The 20,159-nt window shown below is 41.9% G+C and overlaps 1 protein-coding gene and 1 long non-coding RNA gene across 15 annotated transcripts in view; one reads left to right on the plus strand and one right to left on the minus strand.

Annotated features, from left to right (window-relative positions):
* The window catches only part of CYRIB (CYFIP related Rac1 interactor B), a 175,266-nt gene that overhangs the window by 81,906 nt on the left and 73,201 nt on the right, over positions 1 to 20,159 (minus strand). For 3 of the 14 annotated variants that reach the window (XM_019032516.4, XM_031013743.3, XM_019032519.3), the window contains exon 1: positions 16,597 to 16,745. The exons of 10 other annotated variants lie outside the window; for them this stretch is intronic. The gene's annotated coding sequence lies outside the window, so the exon portion shown is untranslated. Of the gene's footprint in view, positions 1 to 16,596; positions 16,746 to 20,159 lie in introns of those variants that run through there. One more of the 14 variants, XM_019032514.4, reaches the window with a different exon arrangement.
* Positions 17,296 to 20,041, plus strand: LOC129524245 (uncharacterized). The gene is made up of 2 exons (XR_008668000.1): positions 17,296 to 17,404; positions 19,794 to 20,041. It is a non-coding gene; the product is annotated as an uncharacterized lncRNA (long non-coding RNA).

Below are 20,159 nucleotides of genomic sequence, written 5' to 3' on the forward strand. Positions count from 1 at the left end.
GTAACCATTATACTGAACAAGCTGAACCTGTGGGATGTAACTATAAAAAACAATTTTTTGTCCACGACTAGCCTTTAAAGTTACTCTGCAGCCATAGTTAATGTCCCTGAACTTTCATTTAGGCTAGTGATCATGACTTTGGTCACTCCCAAGTTATAAAAACAATCTGACTTTTAAAACTGAAAGATCCAGCTGGGCATAGTGGCTCCCACCTGTAATCCCAACAATCTGGGAGGCTGAGACAGAGGATCACTTAATCCCAGGAGCTGGAGACCAGCCTGGGCAACACAGGGAGAACCTGTCTCTACAAAAAAATTTAAAAAAATAAAAAAACTTAGCCAGATGTGGTGGTGCATACCTATAGTCCCAGTTACTTAGGAGGCTGACGTGGGAGGATCGCTTAGGCCTTGGAAGTCGAGGCTGCAGTGACTGAAAGATCTTTAATATAATCGTCAAATTTTTCTCATTTAAAGTTAGTTTCTCTGCTTTCCCAGCTCAGCCCTACACAGTACAAGAGCACTACGCTTTTACTCCACTCCTTTCCACCTTGCTAACCTTGGGTGGGGCAATTATGTGCTATCAGAGAGCTTAGACACTTTCATGACTCAAAAAATGTTTAGGCCGGGAGCGGTGGCTCATAGCTGTAATCCCAGCACTTTGGGAGGCCGAGGAAGATGGATCACCTGAGGTCAGGAGTTCTAGACCAGCCTGGCCAACATGGTGAAACCCCGCCTCTACTAAAAATACAAAAATTAGCCGGACATGGTGGTGTGTACCTGTAGTCCCAGCCACTCAGGAGGCTGAGGCACGAGAATTGCTTGAACCAGGGAGGTTGCAGTGAGCCAAGGTCATGCCACTGCAGTCCAGCCTGGGTGACAGAGCGAGACTCTGTCTTAAAAAATAATAATAATGATGATGACAATAAAGTTTAAAGCTGATTCTGTTCAGGAATGCTTTCAGGGGTTCCTTGAAAGTTGGGAGCTCTCACTCCAATTCCTGTAATGCATCTCCTCTGGGAATCCAGCCTCCATCCTGTCCCCCTTGTACCCTACTCTTTTGGGTTTTCCCTTATGTGGTCTCACTTCTCTCAGGTGGCCCTCATGTGATCTATGGGAAACACAGATCTCTTCAGTCAAAAAAACTTTGGGAGCACTGGCAGTCCATCTACACAGCAACCTTGCTTTCTTTTGCTGTGCTGCCAAAGCAGATAGTCTCTCTTTCACCCTTGAAAATCTCCAGGTATGAGTTAGACAGACATCAATCCACTGCGTCCCCCAAATTGCAGGAGTTACATATTAAGCTCCTCAAGTGGTCACTATAAAGCCCTTCTATCTTTACTGGAGGGGGAGTACTTCCCATCCCTCCCACAAAGACAGAGGAAAGAGGTTAGGAAAGACTCCTAGAATACCAACAACTGGGTTAAAAAACTTTTCCAATTTCTAACAACATGTGTCAAAAACTCTTTTCCAATTTCCAACTTTCTGAATGAAACCTTTTACAACAACAGATGGATACATATTAGAAGTCACAAGATCCATTTTCTGGCTCTCTTTTGAACACCCACATGGTGTCCTTAAAAATCACTTTAGAAATATGCATCTGTTGACTTAGGGTCAAACTCAGAATACAAGAGTTCCACACATTTTAGCACCTTATTTCGTATTTTGTATTTTCTAAATTTTCCATGAAAAGCAGGAATAAAATAAAAATCCACAACCTTACCACTCAGCCACGGTTAACACTGTCCCTTTATGCCACTTAAAAATGTAAGTTTAAATTTTTTAAAACCTTGTACAATAACACTTCATTTATATACTTTCATTAAGCAATCCAGTTTATCACCTAATTTAAACACATTACCTTTTTCAAGCATCAAATTTCCACTGAACTAGTGTGCTGCTCTTTCTAAAATTTGTCTCACTGTGCCACTCTGAAGTCCAAACCCTTTAATGGCTCCCTACCAGAGATTAAACTTCAGTCTTTTAAAAAGTGTAATCTACACAGTCTCCTAGAGCTGTTACATCTCTAAATATGATTTTGAACCATGTATGCACCATATAAAATCATACTACAAGAAAAATGCAGGTGTCAGAGGAGTTCCTAATAATGGGATGTGACCTACACTAGCGGAGAGAAACATTTCAGAATTTGCGAATTCAACCTTGTAACCCCTCAATGAAGCTGGATCCTGAGATATTTTCAACAGGAACTGGGACCAAATTCTGAAATGCAAAAGAACAAAGGTGGCTATTTCTTTATTAGCACGATAAAACTAAGCTTGCAGTGGGGATCAGTCCTCACATGATTGCAAATAAAATTCTGGCATATACCTACTGGCTCCACACTCATTATCACCAGCTGCCAAAAAGTTAATCTAATACTCAAGAGCAGATTTATAAAAACTTTAAATGTCTAAAACTGGATTTGGGAATTAATTTTGTTATAAGTTCCACACATAATGTGCTCCATTCACAGAGCACACATTTAAAAAATTGTCTTAGAGTCAAGTGCAGTGGCTCATGCCTGTAATCCCAGCACTTTGGAAGGCCGAGGTGGGCAGATCACTTGAAATCAGGAGTTTGAGACCAGGCTAGCCAACATGGTAAAACCCTGTCTCTACTAAAAATACAAAAAAAAAAAAAAAAAGCCAAGTATGGTGGTGCATGCCTGTAATCCCAGCTACTTGGGAGGCTGAGGCAGGAGAATCGCTTGAACCCGGGAGGCGGAGGTTGCAGTGACCCGAGATTGCACCACTGCACTCCAGCCTGGGTGACAGCGAGACTCTGTCTCCACAAGAAAAAAAAAAGTTTTAAAGTCATCTTTTACCAGATGAAGTGAGAAGTAAATTCCATTTTAACATGCTACCAAGAAAAATGCACTCATAGTTCTTAGCTCAAAGAGGCTTCGGTCTGCTAAGAAGTTTAAGTCAGTAAAAATGCACAAAATTACAAAAGTCCCTGCAGAAAGAAAAATAATCAGTTCTCTCTTAAAGCTGACAATAAATGTATTCACTCAAAAAGTACACAAGAACAATGAGCGTAGGCAAATACTGATATGTCTCTATGAATAAATGTGGAGAGTATGTGTCTGTAGTCATCTAACATATATATATGCATAAAGATGGCTGGAAAGATGGTCACCAAAACAGTGACTACCTAGGTGGTGATTTTTGCTTTTTTCTTTTACTACTCTATATTGTTTCAATTTTTTTATAAATATGAGCATGTATGTTTACAAGAATTTTCATTATTAAAATACAGTATGAAAGCTACAGTAATCAAGCCATGTGGTACTAGCAGAATGATAGATCAATGAAACAGACATAAAAGTCTATAGAAAAACCCAAACATTTGTGGTCAACTGATTACCAACAAAGACATCAAGGCAATTCAGTAGAGGAAAGGATAGTCTTTTCAAAAATGGTTCGGAGACTACCGGAAATCCACAGGCAAAAAGTTGAACTTAGTAACTTACACCATAAAGTTAACAAAAATGGATCATAGACCTAAATGCAAGGACCAAAACTAGAAAACTTTTAGAAGAAAACACAAGAGTAAATCTCATAATCTTTGGTGAGGCAAAGATTTCTTAGATATGACACACACTGCACCATTCTTAACAGAAAAAAAAAAAAAGTTAAACTAGACTCTACCAAGTGAAAACGCTTACACCTCAAAAGACACCGTTAACAGCCAAGTGTGGTGGCGCATGTCTGTAGCATCAATTATTAAGGAAGCAGAGGCAGGAGGATTACTTGAGCCCTGAGTTTGAGTCTAGCCTGGGCAACACAGCAAGACCTCGACTCTGAACCCCATCTCTTAAGAAAAAAAAAAAAAAAACCATTAAGAAAATAAAAGGACAAGTCACAGATTGAGAGAAAATATTTGCACATAATGTATCTGACAAAGGACCTGGATACAAAACATACAAAGAACTCTTACAACTCTGTAAGAAGACAACCCAATTAAAAATGGGCAAAAAGACCTGACAGACATTTCACCGAAACAGATGGAAAAAATGGCTTGGTGCCGCACACCTGTAGTCCCAGCCCTTTGGGAGGCTGAAGCAGGAGGATCACTTGAGCCCAGGAGTTCTAGGCTGCAGTGAGGTGTGATTATGCCACTATACTCCAGCCTGAGTGACAAAGTAAAATCCTTTCTTTAAAAACAAAAAAAGAAAAAAGAAAAGAAAAGAAGAAAATGGCTTGAAAAGATGCTCAACATCATTAGTGATTAGGGAAACTCAAACCACAATGTATACTACTTCCCACCCAGTAGAATAATTATAATCAAAAAGATAATGACAAGTGTTGGGAAGATTCAGAGAAACTGAAATCCTCATACACTACTGGTAGGACATAAAATAGCACTGACAGTCTGGTTTTGGCAGTTTCTTTAAAAATTATGTAAGTTTTCCATATGACCCAATAATTCTATTCCTAGGCATCTACGCAAAAGAAAACATATGTCCACACATATCTGCATACAAATGTTCACAGCAGCATTATTTATAACAGCCAAAAACTGTGAACCATCCAAACGCCCATCAACTGGCAATGAATAAACAAAATGTGGCATATCCACAGAATGGAATATTACTCAGCAATAGAAAGGAACAAATTACTGATACACTCAACATGCATGAACCACAAATTAAATGAAAGAAGCCAGACATAAAAGATACTGTATGTTCCATTCATAAGAAATGTCCAGGAAAGAATAATCAAGCAAAAGTGAGAGAGTGAGAGTGTGAGGGAAAGAGTGTGAGAGGGAAAGAGGGAGAGACGGGGTGGGGGGGGGGGGAGAGAGAGAGGGAGAGGGAGAGGAAGGGAAGGGCAGTGTGTAAGAGCTAGAAGATAGGAAAGTGGATGCCTGGGGCGGGGGTAGTATGGAAGATGAATACGATTTCAAGGGATCTTACTGGGTTAACAGACAACATCCTAGACTATGGTAATGGTTGCAAAGCTGAATAAACTGACTAATAATCACTGAATTGTGCATTTGAAATAGATGAATTTTAGAGCGTATAAAGTATACCTCAATAAAATTGTTTTTAAAAAGATGGTGAAAAAAACTTAGTACATAATTATGTTTACTGAAGGAATGATTAGGTTTTTCTAGATGCCAAAGCCAAAAACCAGTGAGAAAACAAAACATTTTAAATGAAAACATAAATTAAAATAGCATACCAAAATGGCACACATACCACTTATCCCCATTTTATAAGTGATTTTCACTTTCTGCCTTTTAGTGGGATACTTCTAAGGGTCATGATTAGGTACAGGAATTTGCTACAAGACTTTATGTGCAATGTAACCTGGATACAGTGGCTAAAACTACCTGGAATAAATTGTCTTAGGGTACCGGTACCTGTTTAGCCCTACTTTATGACTTAGGACAGTTTCTATAATACAGTTAACCAGTTATGCGTTTAAAAACAAAACTGGCGAGGTGCGGTGGCTCATGCGTGCAATCCCAGCACTTTGGGAGGCTAAGGCAGGTGGATCACAAGGTCAGGAGTTCGAGACCATCCTGACCAACATGGTGAAACCCCATCTCTACTAAAAATACAAAAATTCGCCAGGCGTGGTGGCGTGTGCCTGTAATCCCAGCTACTCAGGAGGCTGAGGCAGGAGAATCACTTGAACCCGGAGGCGGAGCTTGCAGTGAGCCGAGATCGCGCCACTGCACTCCAGCCTGAGTGACAGAGCAAGACTCTGTCTCAAAAAAACAAACAAACAAATAAACAAAACTGTTCATTCATCTCTTACTTATGAGACCCTAACAAGATCCTAGAAGGGATCTGAGAGACAAGGGGCAGTAAAAGAATTTCACAAAAAGTTCCACTTGCAGACCTCAACTAGGAAGAATTGTGAAGTGCTTATATATATATATTTTTTAAATTATTTAAATCCATAGGCTACCCTCCTACCCAAACTAGGCACACTGAAAATGGTTTAAAAACTTTAATTTTAATAAAACACTGTTTTTAAAAGTTGCTTATAAGGCATGAACAATGAAAATCTGCTAAAACTAAGTTCTTAAAAGACACATATTTAAAATGTTAATAGACTACTAAGAGGTCAGTGCCACATACCAAAGACTGAACACTGGCCAGTTGTCACCATCACACATACCATAATGGAACTTTGGCACACACATTTCAAAAGGTTGCCAGCCAGGCTACATATTTTGACTACTGCTTCAACATACTGTTCTATAAATAAAAAGACAAAGCTTTAGTTTAACTATATTCACATTTTAATACAGGCAGTTCCAATTATCAAAAAGACTTTCCAAAATGCTTCATCCCTCATTTTCAGGGATCCACCTGCTTTTACCCACTGGCAACTGAGAACTAGCTCCACAGCAAGAAGATTGTTTTAAGTTTCCAAGTCTCTAAATTCACGTATGCTTTAACCCAAATGAATGGAATAAACGAAGTTGACTTCTCCATACTTTTGAAAAAAACTCGGTAAATATATTTACTAAATACCAGGATACATTTAGTATCTAACATTTAAATCAAAATAAATTCAAATATAACAAATAATCTTCAGCAAGTTAGCTTTCAAAATAACATTTTTACAAGACTTGTTTACAGAAAATAACTGGAAGGGAGGATAATTTATAAGATGCTAATAAATAAAATGGAGCCCTGCTTCCCTAAAAAAAAAAAAAAAAAAGAAAAATTGTGAATTTGAACATTCCCTTCACTAACTATGCTAGCCTCTCATTTACCTAAATCTATACATATAAGGGGAAAGAAGCCTCCCTGAAAATGTTTGTAATTGACATCATTTAGTTTCTTGGAATTTGCCAGAATTTAAAGTAGAGAACTGTGGTTTGATATAAAGAAAGCAAACTAATCTCACACCTTGCATCCCAAGATGGTTTTCTCATATTTCACTTAAATTCAATGTCCTTGAAATTCTTAAAACCCTGTAATCTCTTTCAAATTGAAAGATGTATGAACATGTCAGTCATTACTTTTTGAGTAAATGTTATTAAAGTGACCAACTCATCTTTGAGAAAATTAACCTCAAATTTCCACCAAGGTCATTACATATAACTTTGCCCTCAAAAACAGATTAAAAAATGAACAGCACCAATAATAATAATATGTATCATGTTCTTATCACATGCCAGGAACTTTTTTTTTGAGACAGAGTCTCCCTCTGTCACCCAGGCTGGAATGCAGTGGTATGATCTCGGCTCACTGCAACCTCCACCTCCCAGATTCCAGTGATTCTTGTGCCTCAGCCTCCCAAGTAGCTGGGATTACAGGCGTGCACCACCACACCCAGCTAATCTTTGTATTTTAAGTAGAAACAAGGTTTCACCATGTCAACCAGGCTGGTCACAAACTCCTGGCCGCAAGTGATTTGTCCACCTCAGCCTCCCAAATTGCTGGGATTGCAGGCGTGAGTCAGTATGCCTGGCACTTCTTTAAATGTCAGATTTAATGAGGTATAATTTATATATGTTAGAAAATAATTCTTCATAAGTATCTTTTTTTTTTTTTTTGAGATGGAGTTTCACTCTGGTTGCCCAGGCTGGAGTGCAGTGGCGCAGTCTCGGCTCACCGCAACCTCCAACTCCCAGGTTCAAGCGATTCTCCTGCCTCAGCCTACTGAGTAGCTGGGATTACAGGTGCTCGCCACTTCGCCCAGCTAATTTTTTGCATTTTCAGTAGAGACAGGGTTTCACCATGTTGGGTAGGCTGTTTCATAGGTATCTCTTTTGCATACAGTACAGGCAGAGGTACCAACTGCCCTTTGCTCTAGAGAGTATCTTTTCAAGAATGTTTGTAGAGTGAACAGTCTTGAGAAATAAAGATAGTATCTCCTTCTGGAGCAAAGGACAAGCATGCTTACGGTCTGTTCAGTATAATAAATATAATGTATCCCTCCAGAGCAAAGGGCAGGCATGCTTATTGCTCATTAGAAAAGATCTGGGTTCCCTTAACTCAGGGCTTCTCTCCAACAAGATAGCCCACTGTGTGTACAAGTACTACCTGGTCCTCTTCATGTCATCCTGTAGACTGAGGCTCAGAAAACCAGTACAAATGCTGATACTCTGGCTACTACTATTATAGAGAATAATAATCTGCCCTTGATCTTTAACACAGGAGTTTCGTGTCTTCTACCAGATTCCATGAAAATATGGCAGGATAACTTATTAGCTTGCAAGTAGGATAAAATCTCAGACCATCATGGTTCTTGACAGTTATGGGGAAAGAGGATGGGATGCTGATATACCCATAACTCTCTAAGAGAAAGGATAAAGGCCCTGCAGACTGAGTTCTGGGACAAGGGAAGATACCCTGGAATCTGAGAGTGATCCTAGTGGTGGATGGGAAGAAGGTGGGAATAAACACTCCCCCACCTGTTTACCTGTTAATGAACAGGGTGGAATTAATGTTTAGAAACTGAGCAGTGAGAAGTGAGGCTGAAATTAGCCACCCAAATGGTGGGTTGGTAGTTGTTCACTATCCTCTGGGCTGGTGGAAGGAGGGGAGTATCATAACAATAAGGGCAACAAGCCCCATGGTCCCACATGAAAGGCTGTGGCTGTGACTGCTGAGCCAAGGAATCCCCTAAACTAAAAGAAATGGTGTAAGTAATGATGACCTTGCTGCCAACTACAGAGCTTCAAGTAGACCAGAAACACTAAACTGCGAGAGAATGACCCAAAGTGAATATAAAGCCTTGATTACCAGCACCGAGTTGCTCTCTCCCCCTCCACACTCCCTGATCCCTCTCTGCTCCCACCCCCAAACTCTTCTGCTTTAATGAGCAAGATGGTTAGGAATGGGGCTGAGGTCTCCCTGATCCCCAAGATGGACTGAAGGCCAGACATACTAGGAGGTTTGCCCAGAGAAGTTCAGGGAGAGACTCAAAATTTTATGGTTCTCTTGGAAATAGGCACCCAGGTAACCATTCTATCTAGTCCTGTCAGGCAGACACCCAGATTAAGCTAATAGTGTCTGGGCAGGGTTTACAGTGGTTAGAAAAATAAATGTGACTTATGGGTGGGATGTTTTGGACCAATTCAATGTGCTTATTGTTGCCTCTACATCGTAATGTATAGTAAGAACTGATAAGCCGGGTGCGGTGGCTCGCACCTGTAATCCCAGCACTTTGGGAGGCCGAGGCGGGCTGATCACTTGAGGTCAGAAGTTCCGAGACCTGACCAACGTGATGAAACCCTGTCTCTAGTGAAAATATAAAATTAGCTGGGCATGGTGGCATGCGTCTGTAGACCCAGCTACTCAGGAGGCTGAGGTAGAAGAATCACTTGAACCCAGGAGGCGGAGGTTGTAGTGAGCCAAGATTGCGTCACTGCACTCTGGCCTGGGTGACAGGGTGACAGAGTGAGACTCTGTCACACACAAAAAAAAAAAAAAGAAGAAGAAGAAGAACCTGATGTGTTATGTGCTTGTACTTAAAAGACTCACTTAAGAGCTAGTGAGGGTTTTTCCAATCAGAAAGGGCTGTATGTATAAAAGTGTACTAGTACCTTTGGGGCCCCACAATCCTAAGGATCACTTTGAGCCATAAGTCTCATGATTTCACTGATTAGAGGATTTGGCAAAAGGAGGCAGCCTCCACCTACAGGTGCCCCTTGGGGTTTTGAACGCTTTACCTCCCCGACACAGCAATCAAGTTTACGCCTTCTGAAAAGCAGCTATTAGCTTGCTTCTGGATTCCAGTGGAAATTGAATGCCTAACTCATGGAGGCCTCACGAGTCTCCAGCCTGATGTTCCTATTTCGAGGTGGGTCAGCTTACACTCAATGACTAACAATGCAGTAAATCAATGGAAAATGCTTATATGAAACACACCTGGCTTAGTCTTAGCCCCAAGAAGGATCTCAACTTTACATGAAAAAGGGCTGGCACCTAGCCCTTTGGGGAAAACTTTATCCCCTACTCTACCACTGGAGGCAAAGCTACTGGCTCAATGAAGCCCAAATCCAGTAAATCATCACATCTTATAGATTTGACATCATCAATATTCTTTCCTGGACTTTAGCAACAGCCTTTTAACTTGTCTCCCTGTATCCAATCTCACTTCACCTTTAATACATTCTCCAAAAGCAGTCAGGACAATCTTTCCAAAAGACAACTTGAGTATTTTACTCTCCCCTATTAAGATCCTATAATGGTTTCCCCATTGCCTGCAGCTGGAACTGAATGGGACTTGTTAACATGACTCATGCAGATGGTTTACTTCTCGTCCACCTCTTTAGCTTCCTCTTTCCCACTCTTCCTTTACAGCCTCCATTGCTGTCATACTATAACCAGTATCAGTTTCTAACAAGACTTCTCTTATCTTCAGGCTTTTTAGCTCACTCTCTCTTCCTACCCCCATGTAAACTCTCCCTCTTGATTGACAAGTCTACTCTTCAGGTCAGAGTTTAGATGACACTACAACAGGGACTTTTATCTTTACTAGTTAAGATCAGGTACCCAAGGCCGAGGCGGGCAGATCACGAGGTCCGAAGCTCCAAGACCAGCCTGGCCAACATGGTGAAACCTCATCTCTACTAAAAATACAAAAATTAGCCAGGCGTGGTGGCTTGTGCCTATAATCCCAGCTACTGGGGAGGCTGAGGCAGGAGACTCTCTTGAACCAGGGAGTCGGAGGTTCCAATGAGCCGAGATCATGCCACTGCACTCCAGCCTGGGGACAGTGAGGCTCCATCTCAAAAAAAAAAAAAAAAGATTAGGTATCCATGTAACACATATCACTGAATTCATACTCTTTCTGTATCTTCTATTCTTTTGTAAGGAAGAACCACAAATGATTTATTCACTGTGATACAACCCCACTTATGTGCTCAAGAACTACTTGGGTAGTTAATGGCAATCTATATACCACATATTGTGCCAGGTGATCAAAAACAAAATTATTTTTAATAATCATTTGACTTAGAAATACATTAGGAAAATCATATGCTGCCTTCCTTGTTATGCTGAATTGAAATTAACATAAAAATTTCACAACAGTTTAGTGAGGCATGTAAGAGGGACATTATTCCCATTTAATAATCTGAGGCTCTTCATATTATCATATAAAGCAAATGTGTCAAATTAAATTCAATGTTTTTGTCCATACATACTAGAATGTTACAATGAGAAGAATCTCTCAATTAGAGGATTTTTACTGATTAGAGGATTTGGCAAAAGGTCAAGTCAACAAGTCAACAAACTATAAAAGTGTACCTCAAGTCACAGATTTCAGATTTCATTTAAACTAGTGTATTTGATTCTCTACTATCCCCACTAAGACAGACAAATGGCATAAATAATCCTTAAATTATAATATCACATTATGATATGTCATATCATGATAGGTCATAATATATATTATGATACATTATGTCATATTGCGGCAGGTCACGTCTCACTAATGCAGGCCTCCACAACAACTGTTTCAGTACTGACTGAGTAGTTAAATTAAATATTAAAAGCCAGTGTCCTTAAACAAAGCCTGGAATTAACAAAAGCCCATCATGAGTTTTGCCTAGGCCTTTCCTAGGCCTTAAAGCATGATAAAATAATGAAGGAATTCTTAAGAGGACCCATTTAGGGTTAAACAAGTTTTATTGTGGGTCTGAAGAAACTCCCTAGGCCTCCACTAACAACTTTACTGGGGGTCCGAAGGAATTCCCCAAACCTTCATGATGTCGCAGGAGACAACATAAGGGTAATCACCCCCAGCAACTGGACCCATTTAGATTAAGTAAATTTACTGAGGGTCTGGAGGAGGCTCTTCAGGACTTAGACCTTAGTTATAGATTAAAAGAAGTTAATCACTTATGCATTTAGATGAATGCACACTTACACATAGCCATATAGCTTAGAAGGCATATAAGCTCTGGAAAACTTTGTAATTTTGAGTTGGTCTGGCAATAATTTCCAGGCCTTCTCCCTATAACTGGTTGCAGAAAATAAAAACTCTCTTCCTCTCCAGTTCACCTGCATCTCGTTATTGGGCCACGAGAAATAGCAGAGTGATCCTCAGTTTGGTCCGGGAACAGTATGACATATTATGTCACATTATGACATCCGGGACTATGTCATAATTTCTTTCTTAGCAAGTGTTTTCTGAAAATGCTTGACCTAAAGTAGTATTCAGGTTAATCTGGATTATCTGAAGACATACCAACGTATGATTGGAAGGAATAAATATTCTAGATCAATGGTCCCCAACCTTTTTGGGACCAGGAAATGGTTTCGTGGAAGACAATTTTTCCACAGACAGGGCGACAGGGGGAATGGTTTCAGGATGAAACTGTTCCACCTCAGATCACCAGGCGTTAGATTCTCACATGGAGCACAAAACCTGGATGCCTCTAATGCACAATTCACAACAAGGTTCATGCTACTATGAGAATCTAATGCTATCTCCACTGATCTAACAGGAGGCAGACCTCAGGGAGCAATGCCGCTCACCTCCTGTAGTGCAGTCCAGTTCCAAACAGGCCACGGCCCAGGGGTTGGGGACCCCCGCTCTAGACACAGTAGAAAGGGTCTGTATCAATCTAGAATTTAATATATATCATACATAATGCGTCAACTAAAATATACCAAGAAGAGATTACTGCATTAGCAGAAAATAACTGTACAGGACTCAGGCTTCACAGTGTCACATACAATAGTACCTTAATGTTGATGATCAATCTTTTCAAAATGAATAGCTACAAAAATATATCTCTGCATTAAGTCTTCTACTTCAACAAAATCACACAATATCTTTGAAAGTAGTCATTCTGACCCATGGTACCATTATCCAGATGTGAAGGTGTGTTGCAAGAAATGTTTATATTTAAATAATCAAAATTCTAAGAATGATTTCTTTGTTTAAAAAGTTTACAAATGTGACTCATTTGCATTCTAATTATTTGCATAAGTGGGAAAGGGGTGAAGCTATAGCTAGCTGTCAATCCTGTATATGCTTACAGGAGAGTACAGAACAAGTGAACATTATCCATCCTCCTTGGCAGCTGAAAAAGAAATAGTTTTGAGATTTGCTGTTTTAAGTATGTTTTACAAATACTTAATATAAAATATAAGACCTCAAATTAGTAGGTTGAAATAGAATTTAAGTAAACGTGATGGGTTCAAATGCCAGTCTTCAACGTCTCCCACCTGGGAGTATACTTGAACAAGTATACCTAATTGGAAATATTTAATCATGATTAATGGCATACCTCTAACCTAAGGTCTCTGAGCCTTACTTTCCTAATGTTAATTAGGAATTAAATAGAAGTTAACCTACACATTACAGAGTTGTTATAAAACTAACCTAATGGTTATAGAATATGGCAAACAGTAGGTGTTCAATACTACAGCATAATTAAGAGCCAGGATTTAGTGAACTGATCATAATATAGAATGAGTTCACACATCCAAGAACATTTATGTATAATTTTAGAAACTCTAAATGCCCAATAAATTATTTGAATTCACTGTTGTTCATGAATGCTTACAAGATACATATATCAAGTGCCCATTCTAAGCAAACAAATCCATTCTATGAACTAAAGTATAACACAAAATCATGTCTATACTTCCTCACCCAAAGATCTCAAAGCAAATTAAATAACCCAATATAGCAGTCTTTTTTTTTTTTTTTTGAGACGGAGTCTTGCTCTGTCGCCCAGGTTGGAACCGAGTGGCGAGATCTCGGTTCACTGCAAGCTCCGCCTCCAGGGTTCACGCCATTCTCCTGCCTCGGCCTCCTGAGTAGCTGGGACTACAGGCGCCCGCCACCACGCCCGGCTAATTTTTTTGTATTTTTGGTAGAGACGGGGTTTCACCGTGTTAGCCAGGATGGTCTCGATCTCCTGACCTCGTGATCCGCCCGCCTCGGCCTCCCAAAGTGTTGGGATTACAGGCGTGAGCCACTGCGCCCAGCCAGCAGTCTTAAAAATATACAAGATATCTGAAAAAACTACAGCTCAGAGCAATCAACATCTTTTTCAAAATTTTTTGCCACATAATTACAAAATGCTGTTACAGTCTAAGATTCTTTTACCTTGCCATTAACTCAATTGTTCAAAACATAATTATTGAGTATCCACTATGCACCAGGCAGGCACTGTGCTAAACTCTGGTGTAGTTACAGAAAAGAAGAGACCAAAAACAGGAGGTATGCCACAAAGCTATTTCCAACTATTATAGTCTTGTTTTCCTTAAACAATGTAAGAGAAAATTGTAAGTTCTCACAGTTGAATGCATTAATACTTAGTAAGAGTCAAGTAACCTCAAATAAGTGACAATCCAGTATCTTCCCCCATGGAGACTAGGAGTAAAATAAGCACCCCTCTATACTTCTCCATCAATTGTTATTTACTATGTAAAGATAAATGACCATTTCAAATATGAGTCAAATAATCTCAAGAGGGACACTAATTTAACCTGTAAATTTTTAAAACCCGTTTATTCCTGGAGAGTTCAGAAAAATGAATTTTAAGTTCAATTAAGTTAAATGTCAATCAAAAATCTATCAAAAATAAACTGCATTCACTTAGTTTTACTCAACATCTGAAATTATACTTTTTCTGGGGCAGCTAGAATTAACTTACTAACCACACCTCCCTCTGATCAACCAACCACTTTCTCGGGAGACAAAAATCTAGCCTCTACCCAATTATATAATCTAGAATTCATACTATATATCCTAGAACATTTTACAAAGCAAGAGTTTCCTCACAAACAGCTACATCACTATTAAAGTTTTAAAGAATTCTTAAACATTATTATCTAGCAAAACTGTTCTGCAAATACACATTCTCTCTCTCTCTCTCTCTCTCTCTCTCTCTCTCTCTCTCTCTCTCTCTCTCTCTCTGTCTCTCTCATGAGTTAAGAAATCTTACTACTGAAGTTGTTATCCAAAACCTAAGCGGGGACAAACAGCCAAGTACCTTTTTAACACCAAGCTCCCCAAAAACGAAGCTGTTAGAAAATGCTGCCATAAATACTGACAGCAATAGCATCATCATAATGATATGCAGGTAGGTGTACTTTAGGACTAAGAGCCTCTCGTTCGTTATTATGGATATGAAAGTCACACGAAAAAAAAAGTGCTGTCATTTCATTTTATGAATGCTGATTAGGGAGTTTCAGTTAACTGCAACACTTTGCAAACAGGCTATCAAATAAACCCCAGTTATCAAGCAGTTCCAGATACAAAGCTTCTGTTTCTATTACTAAATACAATTAAAGAATTAAAAGGATCAGTGTGTTTTTCTTGAGGTATATTAGTCTAAAATGATTTGCGATAGTAAGTCACCAAACACCCGAGTGACTGAAATTCTTTTAGCTATATAAAACACTCCTTTGGAATGCCGATCTCCCACACCGTAAGACTTAAAACACACAAAATTCATTGACATACATTTTTCACATAGAGATTAAGTGGTAAAAAGGTGGCAAACTCAATACGCTTACACAGAAGTAGCAAAAAACGTGTAAGCAAATTCCAAAAACCTTTGTCTTATCCAGAATGGCACTTTGTGGTACTCCAAGGATTCAGGCATTTCATCAGTATTCCGCACATAGGAGTACTCAAACAATGCTGCTGACAGATGAGACAAGAAAGTCTCACCAACAAACATTTCTACAGCAATGTATTAACAGGTAATGTTGCAAATCAGTCAAGGGACCAAGTGAGGAGGAATCCAGAGGAGTAGAAAGAATACTAATTTTCTGCCAAATTTTACACTCAGAGGAAATTAATCCATCATAGAAGTCTTCCATGAAAAAAATAAAAAAGGTACTCAGTATGACCCAGAATAGCCATGAGGTTAAAACACATACACATACACACACACACACACACACACACACACACACACAGCAATTGCCACTTCCACTAGAGTTTGACAGTTATAGATTTGGGTAATTATAGTAGAAATTGTGTGTTTGGAAACACACTAAGACCACACCCTAAGACTGAGAATCTGGACTTTAAACGCTGATCATTAATTAAAAGGACAACGCAGTATCTAAGTTGGAAGATCCGGCCGCGCAGGTGGAAGGCGAAGTGATAGGGAGCGTTAAAGACATCAACTTCAACACCAGGGACCAGGATGGCTGGGTGTCGAGGCGAGGCGAGGCGAAGCCCGGGGGAGAAGGGGGTGTGGAGCTGGGGACGGGAACAGGGGATGAGGAGGAAAAGCGGCCGCGAAGAGGAAGGAGTGGTGGGAGCCAGGATTGGGGGGTGGGGGACAACGCCGACGCGGGAAGGGACGAGCCGGCGAGCCAGGAGTCACTGGCGGGCGCAGGATCTGGGGTGGGAGGGGGCGGCGAGAGCGCGCGTGGAGGTGCCAATGGCAGGAAGGGGGCGGAAGAAAGGAAGACCCGAATGAATGAGCGCCGGGGGCAGGCCGGGGCCGCGGGGCTGGAGAGGAAGCGGGCCCGGGGCGCCGCGGGGCCGGGGGCGGGCCCAGCGCGCCTGGGAAGGAGGAAGCCCCGCGCCAGCGCGGGCCCGCCGCACTCGCCTCTTCGCCAAAATGGGGTCGCGGAGCAGGAAAGCTAGGAGTGTGAAGGAAGAGGGGAAAATGGCAAAAACCAATCACTCACCCTCCGCTCGAGCCTCCAGGCGCTCTCAGTCCCGCTCCTGCGCCCTCCTGGAGCCGCAGAGGCGGCTCCTCAGCGGCGCTAGGGGGAGCCCCGGGTCCGGAGCGGGGGAGCGGCGGCAGCCGGACCGGGAGCCCCTCAACACCTGCCCCTGTGGCGGAGCCGCGACAAACCAGGCGGCAGCTCCGAGCGGGGAGGGCAAGTGACCCGGATGTACAGGGTAACGACGAGGAGGGGGAGGAGGGAATGCCAGGAAGTGAGGGCGCCGCGGACCTGTCCGGCCGTGCGCATGCGCCGCACGCCCGCCCCGCAAGGTAAATCCTAAGCCTATCTTCTCCGCCCCTCATCCCCGCCCCTCCCGAAGGGGCGGGGCGAAGCCAGAGACAGGTGGTCTGCGGGCGCGGCGTGCTGAGGAAGGAGGCGTGGCCACCCCCTTGCACCCCGGCCTCCTTAAAGGGGCAGCACCTTCGCAAATATCGCGCCGAGATAGCTTCTGAGTGAGTTGGGGTCTTCCAGCCTTCCAGATGTACAGATGGGAAACGGAGGTTCAGAGGTGGCGGTGACCTGCCTCTTGTCAGCGGGCTTGGAAATGGCAGGAACTGGACCTCGGGACTCGATGCTGAGCCCTGCGAAATTGCCATATTCCCCCCACGCCTGGAACCGCTAGGCTGCGGGCGCGCCTCTCCCCTTCGGGTCAGGTACTGAGCCTCGCCCGCGATTCCCGGCGCGGCACGTGTTCCTGGCAGGCGCCCAGCGCCAGGAGACTGTACCGTTACCGCCTGCGATGGTATCGCGGAGACGCCCTTGGGAGGTGAAAAATGATCATTCTGAGAACAAAAATTAGACTCCACTTACAACACTCTCAGATAAATCAGACCCCTGTTCTGGGGTCGACTCTGGGCAAAAATATCTAGTGGGCAGAAACTTGGATGTGACAGAGGGCACAGCCTCTTAATTACTTCCTTAATTCCCCTTTCACTCTTTGAACATAAATGATCCCTTTCCCTTTACAGACAAAAACAGAACATCCCATCTAGCTAGCTTCTCCTAATCCTGTTATAAAGCTGAATTTTTTTTTATTAACATTAAAGGGGAAAAGATGACAATGTTATCTCTCCCAGGGTTGTTTTCAGTTTGACAGCTGAGCAGATCACTAAGATGGAGGTAAATGATTATGAACATTTTGCAGTCACAGGCCCAACTGAAAATACTGTAACAGTATGGACTTTTCCCCCTGGGAAAATACAGACATGCATACACATTTGCATAAAATTTCAGGAGTTTCATGCAACCAGGGAGCCTATCCATGAAATCCTGATTATGAACGAAGCTCTAGTCAAAGAGCTGAGGTTCCGGTAACTATCTGCGCCTTACTGTATGGGGCCAAGAAATCACTCCTTGCCATAAAACACAGAAGGGCAGCCCTTACCTTAGCCTTTTTGTCTTCCTCTTGAGTTATGTAGAAGCCAAATGGTATGTAACATGGTGGGCATATTACTTAGAAACGTGTTGAGTCATGGAGAGATGAAGTGGCTTTTTCAAGGCACACACTAAGGGCAACATTCCTAGGCCTCAGACTTTTACCTTAATTATCATACTTCAGGAGGATTCAGGGATTCTATATTGTAGCTATTATAATTCTGGTCAATTTCAATGAAACTGAAGGAGATTTTTTTTTTTTTTTTTTTTTTTTTTGGTGACGGAGTCTCGCTGTCACCCAGGCTGGAGTGCAGTGGTGCGATATCGGCTCACTGCAACTTCCACCTCCCAGGTTCAAGCGATTCTCCTGTCTCAGCCTCCCAAGTAGCTGGGATTACAGGTGCACACCACCATGCCTTGCTAATTTTTTGTATTTTAGTAGAGACGGGGTTTCACCATGTTGCCCAGGCTGCTCCCGAACTCCTGAGCTCAGTCAATCCACCTGCCTGAGCCTCCCAAAGTGCTAGGATTACAGGCGTGAGCCACCGCCCCTGGCTGGAGATGATGTTTTACAAATGTTGATGCTGATAGAAAAGTCCTCCTAATCCAAGAGGCTTGGTCCACTTGTCTGACATACTGACAACCAACCTCAGATAACCCGGGTCCAGATGGACCACTGTCCTCAATGTGAACAGGAGGAGGAGTTCATACATGTGCACAGTCCCTTAGATATGAGCTCTGAGTAACCACACACCTCTAACCCTATCTCCCACCAGAAGCAGAAATCTTTCATATTATCTTCAACACATGAATATCTAGTTCAGCTCCAATATCTCCAACTACAGGGAGCTCATTACTGCAATCATCAGCCTTTGATTGTGAGGAACCTCTTTTACAGTAAGCAAAAATCTGATGCACAACAATTTTCATCCACTGGTTGTAATTTTCTCTATGGAGAGCAATATAGACATGACGCTGGCCTAGGGAGCTTACAGTCCAGCAAAGAAGCAGTCCACTGAGAAGTAATAATAATAAAATACTGGACCAGGTGCAGTGGCTCACACCTGTAATCCCAGCACTTTGGGAGGCTGAAGCAGGTGGATCACGAGGTCAGGAGTTCGAGACCAGCCAGGCCAACATGGTAAAACCCCATCTCTACTAAAAATACAAAAATTAGCTGGGCGTGGTGGCAGACGCCTGTAATCCCAACTACTCAGGAGGCTGAGGCAGGAGAATCGCTTGAACCCAGGAGGTGAAGGTTGCAGTTAGCCGAGATCTTGCCTTTGCACTCCAGCCTGGATGACGAGCGAAACACGTCTCAAAAAATAATAATAATAACAAAATACAATGAGTCCTGTGAGGAACACGGAATACCCCTCTCACATGCACCTTTCTCCTTAGCTGCCCTGGGTCCATTCCTGCCATGTACAAGAACTCACAAGTAAGTTCTTCCATTACCCCACGTGGGAATTCCCTAAAAGAGGGAGCTGGCTCAGAAAACAAGACTCCTATAAGAAGTGCTGAATTTATTCTTCTATAATCCTTTCTTCATCATTCTGCATGAATGTGATCATATTTTTGCTGAGGGCAAAGCTTTCAAAGACTTATGTTGAAAAATTGAACAAAAGGATGCAAAAAAAAAGGGCTTACATAAGAGCACTAGTCTCTTAATGATGATTTACGCATTGTGGCTAGCTGTATTTTGTGAGTCCTTACAATGTGCCAGGCACTGTACTAAGCTCTACGCTCTTGACTTGTTTTCTTCTTTTGCTTTTTCACAGCCATCCGATATGGTACTATTATCAGGCCCATTTTATAAATGAGGCAACCGAAACTCCGTATGTGACAGATCCAGGATTCAAACCCAATCTGTCAACTTCACAGCTTTTATGGACACTGCATTGTCTCTATCTACTTTTTAAAATTTCACAAGGTCCTGTGGCTTTCCTTCAGTGCTGTTTTCTTGGAAATTTTTATTTATTATTAAATCAGTTTTAAAACCCTATAGAGAATAAATGGTTTCACTCAATCATTGATTCACTCAATCAACACACATTTTTGCACCGCACCCCCCCCCCACCCCGCCCCCCGCACTGTGTCCTAGGCATCAGGCTGAGGGTCTGGGAAGAAGGAGAGTAAGACACCAA

This window comes from Gorilla gorilla, chromosome 7 (genome assembly GCF_029281585.2).
Source record: "Gorilla gorilla gorilla isolate KB3781 chromosome 7, NHGRI_mGorGor1-v2.1_pri, whole genome shotgun sequence".
In the NCBI taxonomy this organism is placed as follows: Eukaryota; Metazoa; Chordata; class Mammalia; order Primates; family Hominidae; genus Gorilla; species Gorilla gorilla.